This window comes from Pongo abelii, chromosome 11, assembly GCF_028885655.2.
Source record: "Pongo abelii isolate AG06213 chromosome 11, NHGRI_mPonAbe1-v2.0_pri, whole genome shotgun sequence".
NCBI lineage: Eukaryota > Metazoa > Chordata > Mammalia > Primates > Hominidae > Pongo > Pongo abelii.
The window spans coordinates 112,904,850-112,930,567 of record NC_071996.2 but is presented as its reverse complement, the minus strand read 5'-3'; the positions used below and the strand labels follow the sequence as shown (position 1 = coordinate 112,930,567).

Genomic DNA, 25,718 nt, shown 5'->3' with positions numbered 1-25,718 from the left:
CAAAAAACAAAGAAACCAAATGGTCTTATGAGGCTTTTTTGTTTTGTTTTTTCATAATCTCGTAAAAAAGGTATGTACTTGGCATATAATATGCATTAAATAAGCAGGAGTCATTACTATTTTAACTCTAATTGTAATAATGACCATGAAGAGGAGGACAGTAGCAGGTGGAGTGAAGACTGTGTGCTAAGGGTAGTGGGCGAGGAGGAGAGTAAGCCTAGGCCTAGGATGCCTGGGTGGGTGAAGGTTCTGGTTATGCTCCAGAGCAGCACCCTTCAATAAAACCCACTGTGATACTAGAAATGTAATATAATATATAATGTTCTATAAAAAGAATGTGGCTATCAAGCGCTTGAAATGTGGTATGACTAAGGAAGTCAACTTTCAATTTTTAAAATTTTTATTAATTTGAGGCCAGGGATGGTGGCTCGCACCTGTAATCTCAGCACTTTAGGAGGCCAAGGTAGACGGATCACCTGAGGTTGGGAGTTCGAGACCAGCCTGACCAATGTGGAGAAACACTGTCTCTACTAACAATACAAAATTAGCCGGGCGTGGTGGCGCTTGCCTGTAATCCCAAGGCTGTGGCAGGAGAATCACTTGAATTCGGGAGTCAGAGGTTGCGGTGAGCCGAGATTGTGCCCTTGCACTCCAGGCTAGGCAACAAGAGTGAAATCCCGTCTCAAAAAAAGAAAAAAAAAAAATTCTTAATTTGAATTTAAATAGCTACATGTGGCTAGTGGCTAGGGTGTTTATTAGCCAGCACTGTTTGAGATAGCAAATGAGAGCCACTAAAGGGGGAAAAAAATAACAGGAAGGGTGTCCTAGTTTGTCTGGAAGATTAAGGTAATGATGGTGTTTGGGGAAGGGAGACCAGATAAACACACTTCAGTAGCCCTGGTGCACTAATGACAGCATGGATGGGGTGGTGGAAAGGAGAATTGGGGAAGAGGTGGGTCGCTACACTGAGCATGGCCTTGGTAGACCCATTCCCATGGGTGTCTGCCTCAGGACACCTAACCTCCACCTTGACCCTAACTCAGCAGCTCCTGAGGTCATCATTTTCTTTATATATGCTCCCCTTCCATGTCTACATCTGAGACGAGAACTGAGATCCAGTTTAAACTTTTTCTTTATAAGCTCTTTTAGTTATCCTAACAACAGGCAAATCACACTGCCTATGTTTTAAAGTGCTTCTCCATAGATGTGCTCTTTTGAAACCTTAATAATTTTCTTTGCTATCCTGAATTCTTACTGTGTTATTTACTATTCGCTTAAAATTCTGTGGAACTCAGAACTGAACAATGAATTATTAATTTATCCTTCTTTCAAATGTGTTTTAAATCAATAATATTTCATTATTTCATTTTCTGTGATATATTTAGCTTTATCTGCTTTTAATGTTGAAAAATTTTAAACCATTTCAGTAAAGACTGTGCTATTTTTACTAGTATTTACATAAATCCATGCCACACTAATCCAAGACTTGGAAGGGCAGGAGTCTTTTAAGGTAGGGCAATCCACTTAGTAGAGGTCGCCACTGCCTTAGATTCCTTATTTTAGCAATCAAGTCAGTGCATTATTAAAATATTGTAGATTTAGGGCAATACACTCATTTATCTACTTTAGCTTCATAGTAGTAGGAAGTAAAGGCTTTGGAGTCAGAACAAGGATATGTGTCCCAGGTTTACCATTTTCTAGTGCAGTGACTTGAGTAGGTCACTCGCATTCTTCAAACTTCAGTATTTTCATCTATACCAAATATAATAACAAGGTCTGCCTTTCCCATTCCAAAGACCTTTGTGAGCTTTGGAACACCACGTATTAGAAATGTTTCATATTACCTAAAAGTGGTACAAAAGCGGTTTTTTTTTTTTGTCCTTAAAATCTAAATGCAGCTTCCTTAACTGGTTGCATTATTCTAACAATTTTATAATTCACAGTCTATACTCTGGTTGTGTTTGTGAACATAACATAGGGAGCTTATTCCTATGTTTCCTACACAGGAAAAGTACAGCCAGAATTATATGAATTTCTCAGGCTCATGAGTTCTTGTATGATTTTTAAAATGTTTCGATTGTTAGATCTCATATTTCCTCAAATGTCATCTTGGAAAGTCAATCACTTTAGGAATTTCTGCTCCCACTATTTAAAGTACAGGCAGTCTACTTAGGTTTTTTTATAAGATTCTGAAATATCACAAATTTTCCTGAAGTTATGTTCAAAATTATGTTAATTAGTGGCTCTTGGGCACTATGTCAGAAGAATCCTTAACGCTTGCAGGCTTCACCTTATTCTGTATATGTTAACATGAAATCTTACCATGAGAAAATCGTATAAAAAGCAAGAAAATAGTTTTAAAGAAAACTAAGTACAACCATTGTTCATCTTGGAAATAAAATGTAAGATCTTCCCAAAAAGAGACATCATTTCTTAAGTTCCTACACATGGTGAAGAAATATATTTTGGTTATAATGCATTAAATGGAGTATCTTTTCCTTAATAATTGCCATAGGTGGATCAATGTACATCTGGCTTTTTAAAATGGTCATAATGTAGTCATTAACACCAGGAAAGAATCTGAAAAAAGGTTAATGCAACCATCTGAGGCAGACCAAAATGGAACCTGCAAAACAAAACAAAAACAAAAATAAAAAACAAAACTTACTCAGACTTCTATTTTGAGAAAGTGAGACAATCTTGGAAGACCAGAGATGATTCTGTGCTACTGTGAGACTCTTAACAATTGAATGCATGGGCACAGTATTCAAATTCTGCAAATAGTCAATTCCAGCTTGATTATGCAAAGAAGACCAGTGCTGTCCATTACAGAAAGAGTAGACTGACACATACACACCCATGTACAACACTCATTTTTCTAAGCTTCTACTTGGCATGTGCATCTAGAATATTTTCTATGTAGACAACATATAGAGTGCAAAGGTGCCTGTTAAACATGGCTTCTCTCCTCAAGGACCTTGCCTAAGTGTTCTTGAGGAAATGTGATAATCAATTTAACTTGACTTCACATAAAAACTAATTTGATACTTCACTGCAATTTTAAATTTCTAGTTTCCAAGGACATTGCTCATGCCTATTTGGCTGTTTCAGTATACAACAAATTACAAAATGATACCAAGGTCTAGAGACCTGGTCATGGCATAGTCTAGAGAGAGAACTAGCCCCTTAAGCAAAGGATAAATGCTAATAAGGATGAAGACACCACAGATATTTAACATGCACTTGAGCTATTCTGCCTTGAAGGATGGGTATGTTATATTTATTTGATTTTTTTCTTAGATATTTTATAGCTATGATGAATGATGTGAGGGTAATCAAACAGGTCAGCGCTCCCACGTTCCCATAGCTAAAAGAGATAACTAGAGTTACATTCTAGTACTGGAGGCAGAAAGGTAACATTCCTCCTGACAGAGTCTGTCAAGGCTTCTTATGAATACTTGCCCCTCTGAACACTCTGATTGTCTACTACACACAGATGCATTCTCCTGTAGAGTTCTGACAAATCCCTCAGAGGGATGCAGGTTGCTGTCACCAACCAAAACAGTCCACCACAAAGAAATGATTTCAACGGAAAAAAAAAATGCTTTCCTGAAGTCACAGACTATCTTCTGTTCCCCTGCGGCTTTAAGCAGAGTCACCCAGGGCTTTTAGTAGGAGTGGGTGGCAAGAGGATGGAACGTGGAGACTCAGAAGCTTCCCACAGAGGAATGTGATGGATGTCAAGAGCTAAGGGTCCAGAGAATTTAGCAGCTCAGTACTGTGCTGGAAATCCAGGCAGAGAGGACATTAAAGTCCAAAGAAATCATGAGGCAGGAAGTAGAACTGGAATTAAGAAACAGACACAAGGTTATATAGAACCACGTCCCCAAACCCAAGCCACCGAAATTCATTATATGGCATAATAAGCATTGAGAATGGGCAGAAAGAATGGAATGCCAGTAGCTCATTTGGGTTGATTTAATGGATTTTTCATAATACAATTGGCTGGAATTTAAAAACTCAGGAGTAGAGAGGCAATTTGCTCTTTCCATCAAAGAGGTTTAAAAGTATGCTATGCTGCTGAATAAGAAGAGCTCACTTCAGACTTGCTCACCAACCACTCCTCCAATCATTTCTCATTTTTCTTGCCCGGACATTTGCCTTCTAGCCTTTTACTAATCAAAGCTTGGTCTCCATGGACCAGCAGCATCATTACCTGGGACCTTGTCAAAATACAGAATCTCAGGCCCCTATTTAGACCTACTGACTCTGAGTCTGCATTTTAGTAAGATTCCCAGTTGACTCTTCTCTGCTTTAAAGTTTAAGAAGCAAATCTCTTAGCATCTACTCTTACCCTTTTATAATTCATTCTCTGTACAGCTGCCTGAGTAATTTTAATTTTATTTGTTAGCCCACTGATTAGTTCCACTCTCTAGAAGGAAAGTTCAATAAGGGCAGGAAAAGGGAATGGAATTGGGTATTTAATTAATATTCATTGAATGAATATCCTTCAGTCCAGGATAAAGTCCAGATGAGACATGCAAGGTTTCCCATATTTTTCATTTACCACTTCAAAAGTCTCACCCTCTTTTCCCTTGCTCTTATTTACAAGGAAGCTACATTTTGCATGCCAAGCCCAAATTCTTGTCCACATTCTTTATACCCTTTCCTTTAGAACATTTTCTATAAATTTGTCCTTTTTCTGATTACACATGTAGCACCCCTCTCTACCTGTCCCTGCCTTTGGCTTGTGATTTTCCATGTTAATAAGCAGCAAAAGCCCACTGAAGTCACCACCTTCTTGCTTTTCATATTTTATCTCTCTTTTCTTTGAGTTCTGGACTTCTTAAGTGTATTTTCCTATTGTTTTCATATCCTTATTTACTCATTCATTTCTCAAGATCTTGTTTCTGTCTCCACGATTTGACTAGTTAGAGTCAGACCCAGATTTAAAACTAGGCCTAAAAAACATGTGCAACTCTCTGAGTCTCTGTACCTTCATTAGTAAAGTGGGTATAATAGAATCAACATCAGAGATACTGTGATAATTAAAGTGCCTTTCACAGATGCTGGCACATGGCAGGTGCTAATGTAATCTCAGATTCTCCTTGGAGGAAAGCCGAGGCTCATTTTGAAGCCACCAAATTTTATCTGTCCAGGAATTTGACAAAATAGAATACAGTGATTTTGTTTTAAGTAACTATCCATTGGAAATTATTTAAAATGTTGTGTAAGAGTAATGTACAAACTATTCCACTGCAGCATTATGGTGATAGTGAAAAACTGGAAACAGTAGGGAATAAAAATGTCCAATCTTTAGGTGAGAGAATAATACGCTGGTGGCAAAATGTTGTAAGAAATGCTTAAGACACTGCTGAATGAAAAAAAGGCAGAATTCAAAATTATATCCTTATGATTTTGATTATGAAATTTTAAAAGCAATAGGATAAAAAATACATCGAAATGTTTTAAAAGTGTTAACAATAATCTCTGGATTATGTAATTATGAGTGACTATTATTTCCTTCCTTATACTCTTCTAAATTTTACAAATTTTACAAAATGTGGATTTATTGTTTTTATAACAAAATAATTATTGAAATAAATAATAATCCCAGCAGCATTTTCTTTATTCTCATTCTTCAGTTTTTCTGGAAAATTTAAGTTTTAACTTTGTTTTCTATAACTTTCCCTGTCCTCTTCTTTCTTTGCTTTTTTTTTTTTAATTCTTCATTCAACTTTAATTCTTGTCCCTTATTTTGCATCTTAAATGCAGGTACTGCCAAGAGATTCCCTCTGGTCCTCTTCTTATCCTTCTTGTTAATATCACCCACGCCCTCCCTCCCTAACTTCCCTTCTCAGCTTTGGATCTGCATGTTCTGCAATCTACGAGCCCAGTCCACCCACATATCCAGCCTCATGTCCTAAACATACCTCTTCATTTTTTATTCGCGCTCTCACTCATTCATTTAGCATTTATTGGCTGTCTGCTATGTACTAGGCATTTTGCTAGCAACTAGAGATACAATAAAAATAAAAGAAGGACTCTTTCCTCGTGTAGCCCTCAGCTACTTTCTCCCTTTGCTTTTTTCAGTTATCAAATTCAAACTTCAGAGTCACCTTTGAGTCCTTCTGCTGTTCATTCCTCCTACCAATCAAACAATTGTTCTACTGTGTATATGAACTTGAGCTCGGAAGCATCTTTCATTATCATGACCTCTTTTTCATGCCCACAGTCAATACCCTCTTTGGACTTCTGTTTTTCCCCTGGGATTATTCTATGACAGCTTCTGAAGTGATACTTTCTTCAACATGCTCTCACACACACGTTCTGATTTACCTCACACAGAGCTATAAAACAAATAATCTGAAAACACAGTTTGGTCATAGTAGTCTCCTGCTCAAACTAGTCAATAGCTTCCCACTGAATAAGAAACAAACCTCCTCGACTGGCATTCAAGCCATCTTCCAATGTATTAAGTTGAACTGAATGAAATTTTCCAATTTTATAATTCAAAAAAGATGAATATTAGCCATTTCATATGATACAACTTTATCCTCTAAGAGTCCTGTTTTTCTGCTCTATACTCTAGAATATGAATGAGATCAGTCTGTGCTTTCCCAGCATGTTCACTTCCTTTGATTCCTTTGCTAATGTGTGTTCTTTCTGGAGCTCCTCCATACGTTGTCTCCCCCTTGAATACTATTCATCCCCAAGTTCCGCCTCAAAAAACTCATGCTCTATGAAGTATTTCCTGTTGAGTCCCATTCCAATGATTAGAATTCATGCCCTGTAATGAAGTCCCTTAATAAATTATCCATAATATGTTACATATACACCATGGAATACTACACAGCCATAAAAAGAATGAAATCATGTCCTTTGCAGCAACATGGATACAGCTGGATCCATTATCTTAAGCAGATTAATGCAGGAACAGAAAACCAAATACTGCATATTCTCACTTATTAGTGGGAGCTAAACACTGGGTACTTGTGGACATAAAGATGGCAACAATAGACACTGGGGACTACTAAAGTGCAGAGGGAATGAAGGAGGAGTTGAAAATGAACTATTGAGTACTATGCTCAGTACTTGGGTGACAGGATCATTCATACCCCAACCTCAGCATCATACAATATACCCAGGTAACAAACCTCCATGTACTCCCTGAATCTAAAATAAAATCTGAAAAAAAAAATTATTTATGTCTTTCTTATGGTACCAGTGAGCCTTGGTACTACTTCCTCATCTTATTTTGCTGACTCTAACTGAGCTCCGGAAGTGTTCTCCTGTAAATACTCCTTTGCAAGTAGAGAATCTTAATACATATTTGTGTAATTGTTAGTATCTTCAGTGATTTTTCCAAGTTAGTTGTCCTTGAGGTTGAATTGGTATTTTTACTCTGCCCATGGCCCTGTTGCCTGCTTGTTTATTTATTTTGGCCACTTGAACATTCTTCTGCCATTATTTCACTTTAAAAAGAAAAAAAAAAACCCAGACCTTGCAAGTTATAACATCAATTATGCTATTTAGCACTTGGATTCTCTAATTTTCTTATATAGATTATGCAATTCAAAATAACATTTCACTATAATGACATGGAAAATGCTTTATGAATACATTTATTTTAAAACTTCCTAATTTATCTGTGACATTCATCCTTGAAGAATAAAATCCTTCAAGTTAAATATAAAAATTAAAATACAATAGAGCTTGAATATTAGTTAAGTATTTGAGGACATATTCACTTCTACCATAGATAAATAGATAGATAGGATAGACAGACAGATAGATAGACAGACAGACAGACAGACAGATAGATAGAGATATCTTGATTTATACTTGCAGATAAATCAAGACATTTGCAAGTATACTGTTTCAACCTCATTGCATGGAACATCAAGACAATGACTAGGTACCAAAAATCTGCTAGAAAAAAATGTGGTAAAATTTAGTGTTTAATATGAAGGACTTTGAGGCCAGACTTGGGTTTGCCCGACTGTAGTCTCAATTCATTTATCTGTAAAATGGAGACCATACTTATCACCCAGGATTATAGGGAGAGCTAAAGGAGATAATACATGTTAAGGACTTAGGATATTGTCAGTCACATCGTTAATAACAAAAAATTATACTTTTAATAATGAAAATAAATGACAGCAAGAAAGAATAGCATTCTCTAAAGCCATGTGATTCTAGAAGTTTCTTGATAGATTCCTTAAATATATAGAAAATATTCTATCTATCTATCTATCTATCTATCTATCTATCTATCTATCTATCTATCTATCTATCCTTAAATGCTTTGTTGCTCATTATGGACTGGTAAGTATGACATCATTTCTCATATTACATTTATAGAGAGGGGGTGGGGGGAAAGGCCTCCTCCCCTTTGCTGCAGCAAAATCTTGGCCAAAGACATGAAAAGCAATAAACAATGTCAAGCCTGGGAGTAGTATTTAGGAAGCGTCCATAAGCAAAGCTCAGGTTGCAGTTTGGCATATTTCCCCTAGCTGATGAAAGTGAAAGGGGACATTTCAAGAATTCTTTCCGTTTTAATCTAAAGCCAGAAAAATCCTTTTCTGTACAGCCTAAAGAAATTTCTATACATGGTTTGTCACTTTTATATCCAGTGTAATGATCTAATTATTATTTATTAGAAACATGTAATGAATATTTTGGGTAACTAAAAAAAAAAAAAAACCAGATATCTGTTTCACAGTGTATAATTTTAAGAAAGGCAAGAACAAAAAAGTAATGGGGGAAAATGCTGACAAATTCATTTATTCATGAAATAATTAAATAAATATTTATTGAATTCCTACTGTGACCCAGGCACTATACTACGTGTTAAAAATGTAAGTGAAAAAAATGAGTGAAATCAGTAAAGGAATTAACTCATCACAATATTGACTAGAAAAACCATGATATAGGTCCCAGGATTTGACTCTAGTAGTCAAATTCTGTTCTGCTTTAACCACCCAACCTACTATTTTAATAAACTCATTTTTTATTATACGCATTTTGTCAGCATACCGCTAGATGAATTTTTAACTGGTCCTCCAAAATTTAGATGCCAGAGGCCTGTTGGTGAGATCGTATGCCCCTTCTACAATATCCAGACAAATCATAACAGAACTTATTAGTTCCTATTGACAACGCACTGGAGTCATTTTTTAGCAGTTAAATAATTTCACCCTTTTCCAATTCATACACATATCCTAAAGTTCAAAATTAATATAATGAGTTGCTGAATTAGTCTGAAGATTAGGAAATAGATCTTCATGTGAAACACATGCTCTCTGGATTTAATTAGATGGGAAAACACCAAATAGATTTTTTTCCCACCAAACATAAATATTTTCACTTACTTTGAGTGAAATCTAAAAAGAGAGAATGGTCTCAGGAGTTTTACAATATCTAGGCAAAATAGTCCTGTTTGGGGGATTTCATACACGATTCCACTGAGTAATTTCTGAGGAAGAAGTGCAATATAATTTTATGTGTCTCAAGACTAGTATTAGCTTTTGTTCAATATCTGAAATAATGTAATTTCCTTTCTTAGAACACACTGATTTATTTTAACAAATTCATTCTCCTGTTGAAAAATCTTTGTGTGATGCTGCCTACACTCTAGAAGGCTGAGGACAGTGTCATCTACCCCTTCCCTCTCTCTCTCACAATAATTACCCACAGCAGCAAGGCTCTTAAGAAGGGCTTGTGGAATGAATAAATTAAGGTTCTCATGATTATACATTGCAGATATTAACAAAGGACAATGTATTACTCTTCTTCACCTGCTACAAATATTCACACTCACAGGTGTACACTCACATACTTATATTTCAGGGTCAGTAGTTGGACATTATTTTCAGGTATATTTTTAAAAAACTAAACCTATTGTGTAAAATGCTTTGGACTGACAGTCTTGAGAGGAAATATTATACATAGATCCCAAGGAAAGGCTTAAAAGGTATTACTGATCTTCTCAGCAGGGCAGAAAATGTCTTCCATTTTTTAAAGGCAAATTACAAATATAGGTTTTATTGATATTAATACATATTAAAGTTAAAGATGGTCTTAAAGAAAAGGTAATATCCATAATTGCCATCTCAAATCAATATATATCCTGATGCTGAATTTCAAAATTAATGTTTTTCATGTAAGGCATGAGGCCCAGGATCAAATGGATTCAACTGCATTCATGGCAAGATGAAGGATTACTTTCTTATGCTGTTAATTCCAAATAAAGCAAATGTAAAATAACTTCTTTTAAGAACTAACAATCTAGGCCTTTAAATATATCCATTGCTAAAGACTGAAATGTCAATAAAGAAGTTACAATATTTTATTTGTAAAGCCAACAATACTGAGTCATTCCTGGGCTTTCGTCTCTAGCACCCATTCTACCTGGGAAGGGCAAGGCATTTCATTTAACCATTTTAATAAATCACTTAGCAGGATTTGTTCAGATAAAATCATTATTTAGCATATTTCTCTTAAATTCAAATTAATGAATTTTCATTTAGATGGAGAATTTTGGACTTAAAAAAAAAACCATTACAATGATAAAATCTCCAAATAAGCCAAACATGTTGATATTTGTTAATAACTTGCAACACAGGCAAAAGACACAATTCTTTAGTCATCCTCTAATCAAAACAACCTTAGATAATAGAAGTATCTGCATAGAAAATGGTATATGCAATAGACAATGATCAACTTAAGGTTAAGGATAAAAGACCAATCATAGATAAATTAATTTAAATAAAAACATTCCAATTCTCCCCTGAGTTTCCCTCATTAAAACATCCAAACAAAACATGTGGTACCTTTTAATTTTCTGAATGAGTAGCTCCCAATCAATGCTTCCTCGGTTAGAGACAACAAGCTGAAGAATCTACCGAAACAAAACAAAAGAAAAAAATATATATATATGGATTTGTTAACTAAATATCAAAAATTATAACTCACCAGTAAGCAAATGCATTCTTTATATTCAAATAATAAATCTATGCCTGGAAGTCTGTAGCACAAAAAAAAAAAATGCAGTACTTGAATATTTAGGAAGCTCAATAATGAATTTTAAAAGATCTTTACTCTGAGATTACATAAAGCACATCCTATGAAAAACGAATTGAAAATGAAACGAAATAAAATTAAAAGCCCCGAACCATTACCAGCGCATATGCAGCAATACCACTCAAGTCTAGCCTTTGAGAACTGCTGCAGAATCCTTCTCCGGGAGCATTATCCCCACAGGCTGGCTCTCTGGCTCTCTAGCTCCAGACAGACGCAGTCTGCAAGCCACCAGCTCGTGTCTGTGTGTGCCGGGGAAAGGGAAGCTGCAAATTAGAAGTCCCCGCAGTGGCGAACAGGAAAATAAGGCGAGTGGGAGAGAGAGAGAGAGCTCACTAGCCTCAGAATTTTCGAGAATGATGACAAGCCACTCAGCTCCGCCATCATTCACTGACAATAGGATGCAGCCCTCACTTACGATTTAGCGGTTTGCCATAGGGGCTTCTGGTACCAAATGCCTGACAGGCATTTTAATTGCCTCCATCCAAGTGTGTCCCCAGGAGTCGAGTCTATCAGCCTATGAATGTCATCATCTGGTCTCCTTTGTGTTAATGCCAGACACACACACACACACACACACATGCACACACACACACACCGCTTAAATAGAGAAACAGTTTTCAGGCATATAGGATTACAAACAAGTTAAGCTACACAAACTGGACATGACTAAATACTAGTTTATGGGAATTTTTATTATCTGCATTAAGGACATCAGAGATTTGTTGATGTTTTGTCATTGGCAGATAATTACAATATTTTTAACTATCGCATATTGCTTATTTATATTCCAAAATAAATATGTTCATTAAAGAAATGCATTTATTTATGTATATTTTCCTACAGAAAATTCAGTACCTTTTTAATAGTTATAATTATGCACTTGGCCATGTTTTCCTTACAAGAGAAAAAGAAAAAAACAAAAAAAACAAAGAGAATTAGAAAACCAGGGCCGATATGTGATTTCTGGGGGCAATCTATTTATTCCATTTACATACAAAAGCAAAAGGAGGTGGCAACCAGCTTGGTCCTGGGGCTTTTCAGTCCCTGAGGGCCCAGGCAGAGAATTCAATCTTTGGCATAATCTGTATCCCCTCCATGTTAGCAACTGAAATTAGCAGTTGAATATCCCTGTTTTACAGTGCCCTTGTGTAGGGAGGTTAAGTGTGGAATAATTCCCTGCATTTATTTCCTTTGGAAAAGGGAAGGAGAAAAATGTCAATAAATAAATTAATTTTTACAGCATTGTTAGCAACCTGATCCAGTGAATGGAGCAAAATTCGATGAGAACCAAAAAGGCCAGCTGTGAAGAAGGTTGCTGGGAAGAAGCATTACCATGGTTACTGGAAACAGAAAGTCAAGAGAAAAAAATATGATGGCAGAGAAGAGAGAACGAGACTACAGGGAAGGAAATTGAGAGACAGATGATATGCTTCTTCTCTTTTTTTTCCTTCTTGAAAGAATCGCCTCCATCAGTTTTATACTGTATTTTGAATTAAGATAAATTTGCATTCTCCTTGAGCCACCTTTCTGCCCCATTTTTTAATCACTAGCTAATTTTGCTTTCATAAATATTCAAACTACAGTTCTTTTGTATGAGATCAATTCTGCTACCCCTTGCCTCTGTCCAAATACTGGCTTCATGGAAACCACTTAGCCTAGTCCACATCCTTTGTTTCACAGGTGAGAAAGCTGAGACCCAAAGAATATGACCAAGGTCACAAAACCCAGGCACCCGCAGCGTTTCCTGACTCAATCCTCTGCTTTTCTTCTCTCGCCAAGTGACTTTCTTTCCCTGCTCTCTTTTGTTCTGTTTGCAAGCAATACAGATTCCAGAAACATCCTTTGTCTTTGATTTTTAAAACCTTCTTGTATTTGCTACAGCAGTGATGTCCCTCTTTAAAATGCATTGCAATCATTCTGAAGACTTTTGCAAATATCTGTGCTGGATTGTATTTGAGGTCTGAGGAATCTGGGGTAATTATGTCACTGCTTTTCTTTCATTTCCAGTCTGGCAATCAGATAAATCAGGCATGATTGCCCTTTTGTGAACCTATCTTGTTGAGCTTGAACTTCATCATTACATACTAGGCACTCTTATCATTACTGGCATCATGCTTTCTGCAAGCATAAAACTGGGTAATCAAATTGAGTCGGTCTCCCAAGGCATCTTCTAGATATAGACAAGGTAAACTTTCCTGGGTTACCAAAAACAATGAAGCTGGAAAATAGAAAGCCCACGTAAAATTAAAAATTACAATAATAATGATAATAATTCATTCCGAAACAACCACTGGAGGGCGCAAAATTTCTTAAAATCTTTCTAAACTACTCAGTAAATGTGGCTAGAATTTTGACCTTCATATTTTACTGTTTTTATTTTCTTTCCAAACCGTTCTTTCAATATTCAGTTCATATGAGTCAATGCTTTTGGATTAACTCATCTATAGATAGGGTCATACTGCTTTTTTTGATGTCTAAAAGACAGTTGCTGCCACCGTCATCATCCTCTTTCCCCAGTATGTAGCCGTAAAATGAATAAATCACATTTTAAAAATTATGACTACCACAGGTAATAATCAGAAGAGATTTCAGGTTTTAGTGAATCCTACATACTGGTTAGAATTCTTCCCCCGACCCGCAAAAAAAAAATGCCCCTTTAAATATAATCTCCCTGTTAAATGTCTATTTTTCTTCAGTGATTTTGGATAATAAAGTGATTTTTCAAAGTGAATGTTTTATTTTAATGTATTGTCTTCTGTTCACTTCTGAACATAAAAAATGATGCCTAAGACTTATGTCTTGGAACATGAACCATATTCTATCATGAAAGCACGTATCAGGGTCCTGGTCAGTCTAAAAAAATAGCACAGCTTCCAAAAACATTTAATACTCTCTGGAGGTCATTTAATATTTAGGGATACCTAGTTCAGTACATGAGAATGAGTTGGTACACTCTTTTTCTTTTCTTTTTTTCCCACTTGTTTCCAACATGGAGTAAGTACCACATGTGAAACATAATTACTGCCCTTAGGTATGTCATATTCTAAGAATACAAGACAACCGACAATTGAGATACTTCTGTGAATTTTTAGATTTTTCATATTTATGCCCAAAAGCCTAAACTGGTGCTTGCCTTACCCTTCTTCTGTCCAACAGTATTTTAGACCTTGCATTACCACCATTCATCCATTCATTTAATCAATTGTGATGGCACACATACATATTTTTCAGACTCTTTACAGGTTCTGGGAATGGAAAAAAAGAGGGAAACAGGATTTCCTTTTCAACACACTTCATTTAATAAATTAGTTAACAGAAGGCCAGGCATGGTGGTTCATGCCTGTAATCTCAGCACTTTGGGAGGCCAAGGTGGGTGGATCACCTGAGGTCAGGAGTTTGAGACCAGCCTGGCCAACACATAGTGAACCCCATCTCTACTAAAAAAAAATACAACAATTAGCTGGATGTGGTGGTGCATGCCTGTAGTCCCAGCTACTTGGGAAGCTGAAGCAGAAGAATCTCTTGAACCCAAGAGGCGGAGGTTGCAGTGAGCCAAGATCACACCACGGCACTCCAGCCTGGGCGACAGAGCAAGACTCTGTCTCTCAAAATAATAAATAAATAAATAAACAGAAACCTAACTTCACACTTCCTTTTCTCACTTTGATGAGATACTATGACTCCACCCCTCTGTTATATCTGCTTCATTGTAGATGCCTGATCTTTAAGAATCTGATTTAGCTATAATCCCAAATTTAGTTAATTCACCCCTGTGTCTCTTCTGAAATAACTTTGATTTCATTCCCTAAATATATTGGTCTGCGTATTTGTGTATCACTACCTAAACTCTCCAGGAATGAATAATGGAGGCTTATTTTCCTTACCTCCTTAAAGCCTTTGCTCATAGATCATCTTCCAACCAGGGCTTTCCTAACTACCATAATGAAAGTTGCAACCATGCCCTTTCCATGGCTTTTCATCCCCTGCTGCATTTTACTTTTTTCCATAGCACTTATCATAACATAAACTTTTCTTATTTATTTCTAACTTCACCCTGCTAGTTCCACGAGGGCAGTCATTTTTACATGTTTGGGACACTGGTATCCAAAGTACCTAAAACAGTGCCTGCAACGTACTGGAACTCAAAAATATTTTTAAATGACTGAATATGAAAAATCACACTAGTGCATGAATTGGAATATCTAAACACAAGAGAAGTTTTTGTATTCCATATTGTCTTCTCTATTCTGTATATTCAGTCTTTCTTAAAATATTGCCTTTTATTTGTAAGCGACTCCTTGCCACATATATATGTTTTTCGTTTTGTTTTGTTTTGTTTTGTTTTGTTTTGAGTCGGAGTCTCACTGTTGCCCAGGTTGGAGTGCAGTGGCGCGATCTCGGCTCACTGCAAGCTCCACCTCCTGGGTTCACGCCATTCTCCTGCCTCAGCCTCCCGAGTAGCTGCGACTACAGACGCCCGCCACCACGCCCGGCTAATTTTTTGTATTTTTAGTAGAGACGGGGTTTCACTGTGTTAGCCAGGATGGTCTCGATCTTCTGACCTCGTGATCCGCCCGCCTCAGCCTCCCAAAGTGCTGGGATTACATGCATGAGCCACCGCGCTCGGCCTTCCTTGCCATATATTTTGTAATCAATATGTTTTATAATTTCTATTATAGGATGTAAATTTATTTTAAATAGAGACTTGTCTCCTACTCTGTTTGAATTCTGCAAAGTACCTAGCATGGGGCTATCAGCTTTTAAATGCTCAGAAAGAGTTTGTTTGATAAATCATGCCTTCTCTTGGTATTAAAATGTGCCAAATTATAATTTTTAGATTTTTAAAATAAAATTCGATGAATTAATGCTGCCTCATGTCCAAAATATTTTGGAATGACCTTTGTAGAGATATGACTACACTTACTAAAATTTGTACTTTCAAAAATTTATAATAGAAATAATACTTATGCTTTCCCCTAGTATTCTTGAGTTTGTTATTCTAAATCAAATAGGCAGATGTGTAAGTATTTTACAAATTATCATGATAATCTCCAAAATCACTGAACACTGTCTTGCCTTATTTACTATAGATGACATTTTCTCTTCCAACAAAGTTGGTCCACACAAAAATATATTGTGGTCAAAAAAGGCAAAAAGTGTCATAATCAGGACATTAGTCTTAAATATACAAAATGATAAAATTATATTACTTTTTACCTACAAAAATGCCAATTTCATATGGTTCAACCTAATACCTAGAGAAGCTATACATGGATGCGGGATTGGGTAGTGTGAGTTGTACAAAATGACTCCCATGTTTATTGCAGCATTATTCACAATAGCCAAGATATGGAAACAACCTAAGTGTCTGTAGATGGATGAATGGATAAAGAAACCATAATCTCTGTGTCTGTCTCTGTGTGTGTGTGTGTGTGTGTGTGTGTGTATCTATATTATACAGCTCTAAAAAAGAACAGGATCTTGCCATTTGCCACAATGTAGATTAGCCCGGAGGACATTATGCTAAGTGTAGTACGTCAGACACAGAAAGAAAAACATTGCATGATCTCACTTATTTGTGAGATATAAATAATAATAATAATAACTCAAGTATACAGAGAGTGAACAAAACTGTGGTTACCAGTGACAGGGCTGGGGGACAGTTTGGCAGTGGCAGGGAATGAGGAGATGTAGGTTAGTGGATACCAAATAGCATCATGTAGAATAAGCAAGTCTAAAGATCTAATGTACCATGAGAATCATAGGTAATAACATTGTACTGTACAAAAAAACAAATAAATATCACATGGTACCCCATAAATGTATACAATTATGATTTGTCAGTCCAAAATATTAATAATAAAACTTTTTTAAAATGTGGTATATTCATAGAATATTGTTTGGCAATAAAAAAGTGAAGTGCTGACATGTCACAACACAAATGAACCTAAAAACCATTATACTCAGTGAAAGAAGGTGGTTACAAAGGGCCATATATTTTATAATTCCATTTATATGAAATACCTAGGATAGTCAAATCCATAAAAATGGAAAGTATATTAATGGCTGCCAGAGGCTGGGGGCAGAGGGTAATGGACAGTGACTACTAATGGGTAGGGGCTTCTTTTTGGGGTAATGAAAATGTTCTGAAATTAAGTAATGGTTATGGGTGCATAACTCTATGAATATATTAAAAACCACTGAATTGCTGAATTGTATACAAGAGTGAATTTCATGTCACGTGAATTATATCTCAATAACTCAGTAAAAAATAAAGTAATCAGGGGCTGGGCACAGTGGCTCATGCCTGTAATCCTAGCACTTTGGGAGGCTGAGGTGGGCGGATCACCCGAGGTCAGGAGTTCGAGACCACCCTGGCCAACATGGTGAAACCCCGTCTCTACTAAAAATACAAAAATTAGCCGGGTGTGGTGGCTCACACCTGTAATCCCAGCTACTCAGGAGGCTAAGGCAGGAGAATTGCTTGAACCCAGGAGGCGGAGGTTGCAGTGAGCCGAGATCGCGCCATTGCACTCCCACCTAGGCAATAGAGTAAGACTCCTTCTCAAAAAAAAAAACAAAAAAAAAAAAAAACAAAAAAAAAAACAGAAAAAGAAAAATAAAGAAAAGAAAAAAAAAAGAAAGAACAAAAGTAATAAAAAGGTCCCAGTCTCTAGGCAGCAAGTCTTTGAATTCCATGGCCACTAATTAAAATATGACAAGCTTATAATTCAATCCATGGCACCTTCCAGATTATTACAAATTGTTAGAAGCATGGCTCCAAAAGCTATTGATTTTTTTGAGGCCATGAGACTCTGATTCATGTGAGAATCTGAAAATCTTCTAGAAGTGTTTCTTGAATTCTTTAACAAATTCAATTGCAGGTCTGTAGATCTCCATTTTTAAAAATTTCTTTTACATGGACAAATGGATTAACATGGTATCATAAATGAAAGACATGTGCTCTAGTGGATCCCTGATTTATGTGATAAAGAACAACTGGTCAGGAGTTAAAAGACAATCACTAAGCATCTAAAGGATAAATATATGTAAATCACTCTCATGGCTGTCTTTTGTTTTTCATAGAAAACTATAAAAAGTATTAACTATACACCATCAACGAAGCTGAGTTACTAGTTATAAAAACATCCATATGTTGAGAAACTCATGCAAATAATTTTGATGGCAAACAATGGACAAATTTATTACTGAGGGACAAAATTTCTCCTGAGATAGTAGAATCCTTGAATCACTTGACTCCTGCCACAAGTTTTGTTATGATTAAAAAATGGACTAGATTTGTTAGCTTGTTGTCTATTTGATATTTCATTTAAGTTTACTAGGTATTCTATGCCACTGAGCTCTGGACTATTAACTTACTTAAAATTTGAAAATGATATTATCCAAGCCCAAAGTCCTATAACTATCTGCCTTACTTTATATGTATTTTAACTATGCCTTATACATAAAACCCAGTAAGAAATATTTAAACAAAATATTTAGTATCTCCACTGAACTTGGATGAAAAACAAATTACAAAATAAAGTATATTTATAAAAAGCAAAGAGCATATTGAGATCTGTGTTGCATGTGGTCATCTTTGACATATTCACTGTGATATTAATTAGAGTTGTACTGCAATGAGAAGGATGAATTTATTCCAACCAAGTAGGGTGAAGAGTAAGACAAGATAACTGGAAATCACTTTCCAATTGCTCTTGAATCAGGCTTTAATACTTCTGAGTCATGATGATCAGAGTTTAGCTTGACTATTTCATTTAGAATCTTAGTATGATGATTTTTTTAAAAAGTCACTTATATTCTTATCCAAATATATGTACATAATACATTTCAAATTATTTTTGGATTATGCACCATCTTGAACCTCAGAGATATTCATATTTCACTTACAAATTTTGCACAATTCTAAAAGTAATAAATTCTTGTTTTTCTTTATTCCATCAGTGATTTTATTTCACTTATCAAGGTAAAGCCAATGGGATGGTATAAATGGAGAGAGAGAAAGAAAGACAGGTTATTCTTATTGTCAGCATTCAAAGTATGACTGCAATTTAATAAAATGGCTAGCTTAAAAGTCGTATTTAGATTTCATATGACATTACCACCTAAGCTTATGAAATAACTATACTCAAAGTTCTAGTCTTCTCACATACTTTTACCAAAGTAAAATAAACCAAACTTCTTTTTAAAAACAATGTCACAGGAACTATAATTATGAAAAATAATTGCTACTTCAATTCATAAAGTCATAATCTCATTACACTTTAAGAACTATGCTGGGAATTAAAAGCTCTCAAGAGGTGGAAAAGAAAGCTATAATAGTTGAACAACTAAGGCTCTCATACATTGCTGGTGAGAGCTTAAATTAATACAACCACTTTGGAAAACTTCTTGGCAATATCTAGTGAAAGTAAACACTAAACTAAATATATGGAATAATATATGAACTTCCAGAGCAGATAAAACTAATATTCAGAGAAAGAAATCAGAATAGTGTTTACCTCTGTAGAAAGTAGTATGAGAGACTGTATTGACTTGGAAGATGTACAATGTCTTCTTGACCTGAGTGGCAGTGACATGGGGTAGAGGGCACTCTATTAATGTAATATACCTTCATAATAAAAATTGTAATAAATATTATGGTGCCATTGTTTTAGAAGTTCTTCATTCATAAGTTTTAGGATCTATAGCGAATATTATGCAAAAGGGTTCTTGCAAAAGGGTTCTTGTATAAGCATATATTTTGCACACATACCACGTAACCATGGCTGTGTAAACAAAGACTATATGATTACGTGTATATTAAATAAACAAATTGTAAGGGCACATTCTCCTTAGTAGGGAGAGTATGTTTTACATTGGCTTTTAGTAAATAAATGGCAACTGTAAAGTAAAAGCACATGAAATGAAAAATGGAAGTAAAATGTGTATTTTAGGAATATGGCAACAAGTGAAAGTATTTGTGTGAAGCAGCCCTTACAGAACTATGCTATTATGACAAAAGAATGGACAGCTAAGATGCTTCCCATATCATCCTTTTCACAAAAATCCCTTACCCATTGAGGCCTACCATAATCGTAAGTTTATTTCAGGAATCATTGATTTCTTCTCTTCCAACCCAAATTTTACATTTCCTTTTTGGTTCATTTAAAATTCTGCCTTTTTCATAATGGCTTCCAAAATTCCCACAAGCACATAATGTCATAAAGCTCTTTCATTTCTCAGAATCGCCAACATACAAAACAAAAAACAAAAACCATCATTAAACTATAATGCCTGTTATTAGATACGGGCTTGGTCCATTTTTCAGTAATTTACATTCAGTTATTTATTCTAATATTTGCAAATTTGAAAAGCATATGACATGATTCTGATAAAATGATTAAGAACCTATAAAGTGCCAGTCTTTTTGAGTACATTATTTTATTCAACAATTCTGAGAGTCATGTGCCTCCATTTTACAGTTGAGGAAACAGGCCTAATTAGGTTTAGTAAAGTGCCCAGGGGAACACAGCTGGTAAGTGGTAGAGCAGAAATTCAATCCCTGGACTTCTCAGCTAATTAGTTTGTAATTCAGCCTAACACTTAGAAGGTATCAGAAGAGGAAGAGATAAACATAGAACTAAGAATTTTCCATTTACACTTACAAGATAGCAGAAAGGGAAGAGATAAATTAAACACAGAATTAAGAATTTTCTATTTTTCCAGGAGAGGGAGTTTAGACAGACTACTTGTTATGTAAGTAGGCTGTGCATAAAAGAGATAAGATTAAAAATATAGATTTTTACTGTCAGAATTATTTCAGATTCCATCAGTTCATATTTAAATAATATATATGTATAAACACAAGCATTCCTGGAGGTGAGGAAAACATCATAATTTTAATTACTATCTATCTGGTTTAATCTTGGCAGAGGATATAGAATATATGAGTGCAATATATGCTCATGTGTTTTTAAAGAACTTTGCTGTTTGACAATTTGGGCTTATTATGTTTGTTTTGAAACATCTTGTTGAAATTAACTCCTATCTTAGAAGTACAGATGATAATAGTAAAGTACATATCTTAACACAATCACTACCCTTATGTTATTCTATCAAGTTAGAAATCATCAAACATCATGGTGAATCTTAAACGTGACATGAGAAAACACCATATCATGTTATGTAATCCATGTCCATTAAAAAAGTTAACACATTTTTAATAGTTAAATTTTGGTGTAGGGACATTTTTTATTTCACACAATTCTATTCTTTCCATGAAGTTTTCCCTCAGATATTGCCTTCTCAGGCAGGCTTCAACTGACCATTCTATTCAATACTGCAATCTGTAATTCCTACTCCCAATCCCCCTTACTCCATTTTGCTATCATCTTCTAATGTGCCATATAATTAATTTACTTGTTATGTTTATCCTTTATTGTCTTTCCCCATTCACTTGTAAACTGCATGAAGGCAAGACTCTGCCTGTTTTGTTCATGAATATATCCCAAATACCTAGAACTAGGTCTGGTATATAACTGGTGAACAATAAATATTCAATAAACATTCATGCATGCATGAACACTGAAATTCAAACATTAAAGTTCATATAAGAAGCATAAATTACCTTCCTAAAAGTCTTAGGGCTAAAAGTTTCAGAAATCATGAGATAAAACATGTAGTGTAAGTGTTTCATTTATTTTGGGTCTTTGTTAGCTATTTGAATACACAAATTTTAGATTTTTCATCTTTGGCACATTTATAGGGAGTTTGAGTAACCCCTCTTCCTTTACTTCAAGTTTTAAAAAGTATTTACTTATTTTTTATCTCTACAAAAATTATTCTAGCAGTTTTTCTTATCTACTTGTGAATCCTTAGTTATAACTAGTAAATTTATTTTTATCTTACTTATAACCTAAATGTTAAGACAAACCATATTCACTGTAGATACAACTACCCTATAGGCAAACAATATTTGCAAGACAAATGGGCAAACCATGAAGGAAAATTAAGAGAATTAGTGCAGAAGATATTTTACTAAATAAAATTTTTATTTAGCAGCCAACCAGTCAAACAGAACCATCTTCTGGAGTCATTAATTTATCGGCTGATCTTCTTGAAAGCAGGAAATGAACCTTCATTTAATCAAATTCTCCACAAGTGGGGCCATTACAATTTCATGAAAGACTGAAATCAAATCAAATGCTACAAAATCAAATGCTACATTTCATGACAGTAGATCTAAATACCTGATTTGTTTTTGAAAACTACTAAAAGGAGCTATTTTGTTGACTGCTTTCTAAGCACTGAAGATTAATATATCTCAATATTTTAAACCTCTCTTGTTCCTTCAGTCTTCAGCAACTTCACTCAATTGGAGAGCCCACAGAACTTAGGAGGTCAGCTAGTGCCAATCCATTTAAATTTGGTAATCGTTAACTTTAACGTGACCAGATTACTCTGAAGAAGCTTAAATTCTGCATGATCCTATAGCTTTTATTTTCAGTGTCCAATATTTCCAGTTCAAATAATAAGATGTCTACTTTGATGGTTTAATAAATACAATGTCATAAATGGAATGATTTCTGAAAATGCATATATTTATTTTGTGAATAACTGAAATCCACATTCCAAAAATTTATGAAATCCAGACTTATTCTCTTGGCTGTTTAGGGGACAGTGTACCCTAGGGTGATGGCCACCAGAAATTACATATGTAATTTCTTAGTCTCTCTTCTTTCTCTAATCCTTGTACCAAGGTTACAATAGAGATGAGAAGAGAGAATTAATTATCTATGCAGGTATTTATTTATAGATATTTTAATAAAACAACTACAACACACTTTGAATATTTAGAATGTATTCAATAGTACATCTACATGTGCATGAAGGTTCCAAATTCTCCTATTGATTGGAACCAAAGAATAAAGATGATGAATATCAAATCCCTAGTGTGAAAAGAAACAGGAACTTAGATGAAGAGTGGGCGTACTGTTTCTATTTCTACTAAAACTTCATGGCTCATTCTATCATCAGATTTCTCAGCTGCAAGGGATTTTAGGTAAAAGATATACTGGCTTTTAAATCAAAAGGAAATATTATACATAAGCAATGCCTATATATGTATATTCCTTCTCAACAGTATCATTAAGTTGGCGAGAAAGAGTTCATGTTATGTTATATTTATACTCGTTTCATTTTCCATAGTTTTGTGGCTTTTTTTTCCTTTTGCTACTAATAGCAAACATATAATTGAAGAAGTCAGTGTTTTATTTAATATTCTGTAAAACGGAACTCAATTTTTTTTCTAGGCATGGTCTATCTACTTTTTTATTTCAAATGGAATGCAAAAATAGCTATTGTAAGAATCTGGGCCAACAGATCTGTCTGGAAGAGAAATTTCCACACCCCCAGGACCACTGACTTTTTTCTTGAGCTACCACACTCTTGCGTTTTGCTTTTTTTTACTTTTCCGTTATCTTTGTTTTGCCTTCCCCTTTTCAACTCTTTCTCCTCCATTTTACCCCAAAGTAATGGGGAACATAGTCAAGGAAAATAGTTACGGAATCATTTAAATAAACTTTCATCTATATAGGTCCTTGGTTTTATGTTAGTTAGGGGCAAACTCGATGTGTTTTACACAACTTTCTCTAATATCTGGTAGGCTCCTTTTACACTGGTGTACAATAAATAATGTTAATTTGTGTTGTGGACATTGACCTAAAAAAATGGAAGAAGAAGTCGCTGGTGGGGAGGAAGATATGTTGTCACTGAGATCATTGTATGTAGTGCTGCAGCATGGTATTTATTTATTTTTAACCCAGTGAAGCTAAAAAAATAAAGAAAAGGGAATCAAATGTCCAGTTTATACATACTTTCTACTGTAATGCTTATAAGCATATAGATGACATACTAGAAAAAAGCAGGTGATGCCTCAACAACAGATTTTTCTAGTGGCAAGGGGATGCTTCTAATTTTATTATAATTTCTTATTTTATTATGAAGCTGTTTAACAAAATGTATGATTGATTGATGGCCGATGAGAGAAGGGGATGTGAGGCCTGTGTTAAGAAATGCACAAAAGGAAACCTTGAGAAACTGACACTCATGAGTTAAAAGCCAAGAGTGATGAAAAAGAAACTTATTTTACAACAGAAAAAAGCTGAAGAAGAAGAACAACAACAACAGAAAAAACGAAAAAACAAACGGGGGTTGTGAAGATGATAAAACAGCACAGAAATGCCAAGACTGATTCAGCACTATTTGTGCATCACTTGAAAAAAGAATTAAATGAAAACTGATGATGTGTGTTAGGAGAGTTAAGACACTCAAATCAGAAGGAGAAGCAAGAATATGCGACATGGATAGAGAAGAGTTGGAGGATCAAGAGCTTTGGAAACAAATAGAGTTTCATTTATAAACCACTAAGCCAGTCTGACAGGTGAAGCAGGCTGAGGCACTTGAAAGATCTTACTCAATGGCTGGCATTGCTGAATGCCCAGCTGGGTCTGAATGAGAGTAGTTTTAAACAGAGACATTGTTCCAAGGAAGATTTTAGTTTCACATGCCTTCCAATACAGCCTTATAAATCCTGAACAGCATCAATATTCACCAGCCACCTGCAATCAGCATTATTGTAGAATTTGCTAGATACAGCAAGTCCGTGACAGGGGATATATTAATTAGGATGGTTGGTCCTCCACTCAGGACTTATGTGTATTGATGATATGCAAATCAGTTCAGTTCAGTCTCATCAACAGGATAAATTAAGTGCATCCTATCATGAGGATTATCTTGGAAAGAGTGAATGTCACTCTCAATAGGCCTCTGGCCTGGAGGTGCATAGTCAGCAGTCGCTGAGTGAGGGAGAATGAAAAACAGACAAAAAAGTATTTCATCATTATTGACTGGCTGGTTGCATTCTTCCCTAGATTGAACGCTTGGCTACTTATATTAAAAAATCTTTGCTTAGAAAAATTTTCTTCTTAAACATCTGTGCAGTCGGACAAGAAATTCAAAGGTAGCATTTTTGATTAAAAGACCCGATGAGCAAATAACAAGAGAAAACAATCCTACATTGTGACCTTTGTATTAAGAGTTAATATTTCATTGGGAAATGATGCCCACACAGGACAGATGTTTGTACTAGAGAGGATGAATTTGTGACTTCTTGTTGGACTTTCTTAGGAACTTAGGTTAGTTAACAAAGAGCTAATGGCCTCAGAGAGATCACAAAATTGTATGACAAATGTGAGAAAAAGAAAAAATCTTTGGATAAGGATATACCTATGACTGACATTTTAAAGAAGCTATAAATCGTGGATGGAAATAGTTAAGGAAATACAGATATAATTCAATCTATAATGTATAGATATTTTTGGTCTGGGCATAGTGGCTAATGCCTATTATCCCAGCACTTTGGGAGACCGAAGTGGGAGGATCGCTTGAGCCCAGGAGTTCAAAACCAGCCTGGACAACATAGAGAGACCCTGTTTCTACAAAAATTTTTTTAAAAATTAGCTGGCATGGTAGTGTGTGCCTGTAGTCCCAGCTACTAGAGAGGCTCAGGTGAAAGGATTGCTTAAACCCAAAAGGTTGAGGCTACAGTAAGCCATAATCATGTCACTGCA

General features: G+C 35.3%; 1 protein-coding gene across 48 annotated transcripts in view; it reads right to left on the bottom strand.

The window, feature by feature from the left end:
* MAP2 (microtubule associated protein 2) overlaps window positions 1-25,718 on the bottom strand; it is a 308,386-nt gene that overhangs the window by 142,156 nt on the left and 140,512 nt on the right. For 24 of the 48 annotated variants that reach the window (XM_054549725.2, XM_054549740.2, XM_054549739.2 and 21 more), the window contains exons 1-2: window positions 11,184-11,493; window positions 10,836-10,903 (exon numbers count right to left, since the gene is read on the bottom strand). The gene's annotated coding sequence lies outside the window, so the exon portion shown is untranslated. Of the gene's footprint in view, window positions 1-10,835; window positions 10,904-11,183; window positions 11,721-25,718 lie in introns of those variants that run through there. The other 24 variants (XM_024243393.3, XM_054549726.2, XM_063713018.1 and 21 more) reach the window with 8 other exon arrangements.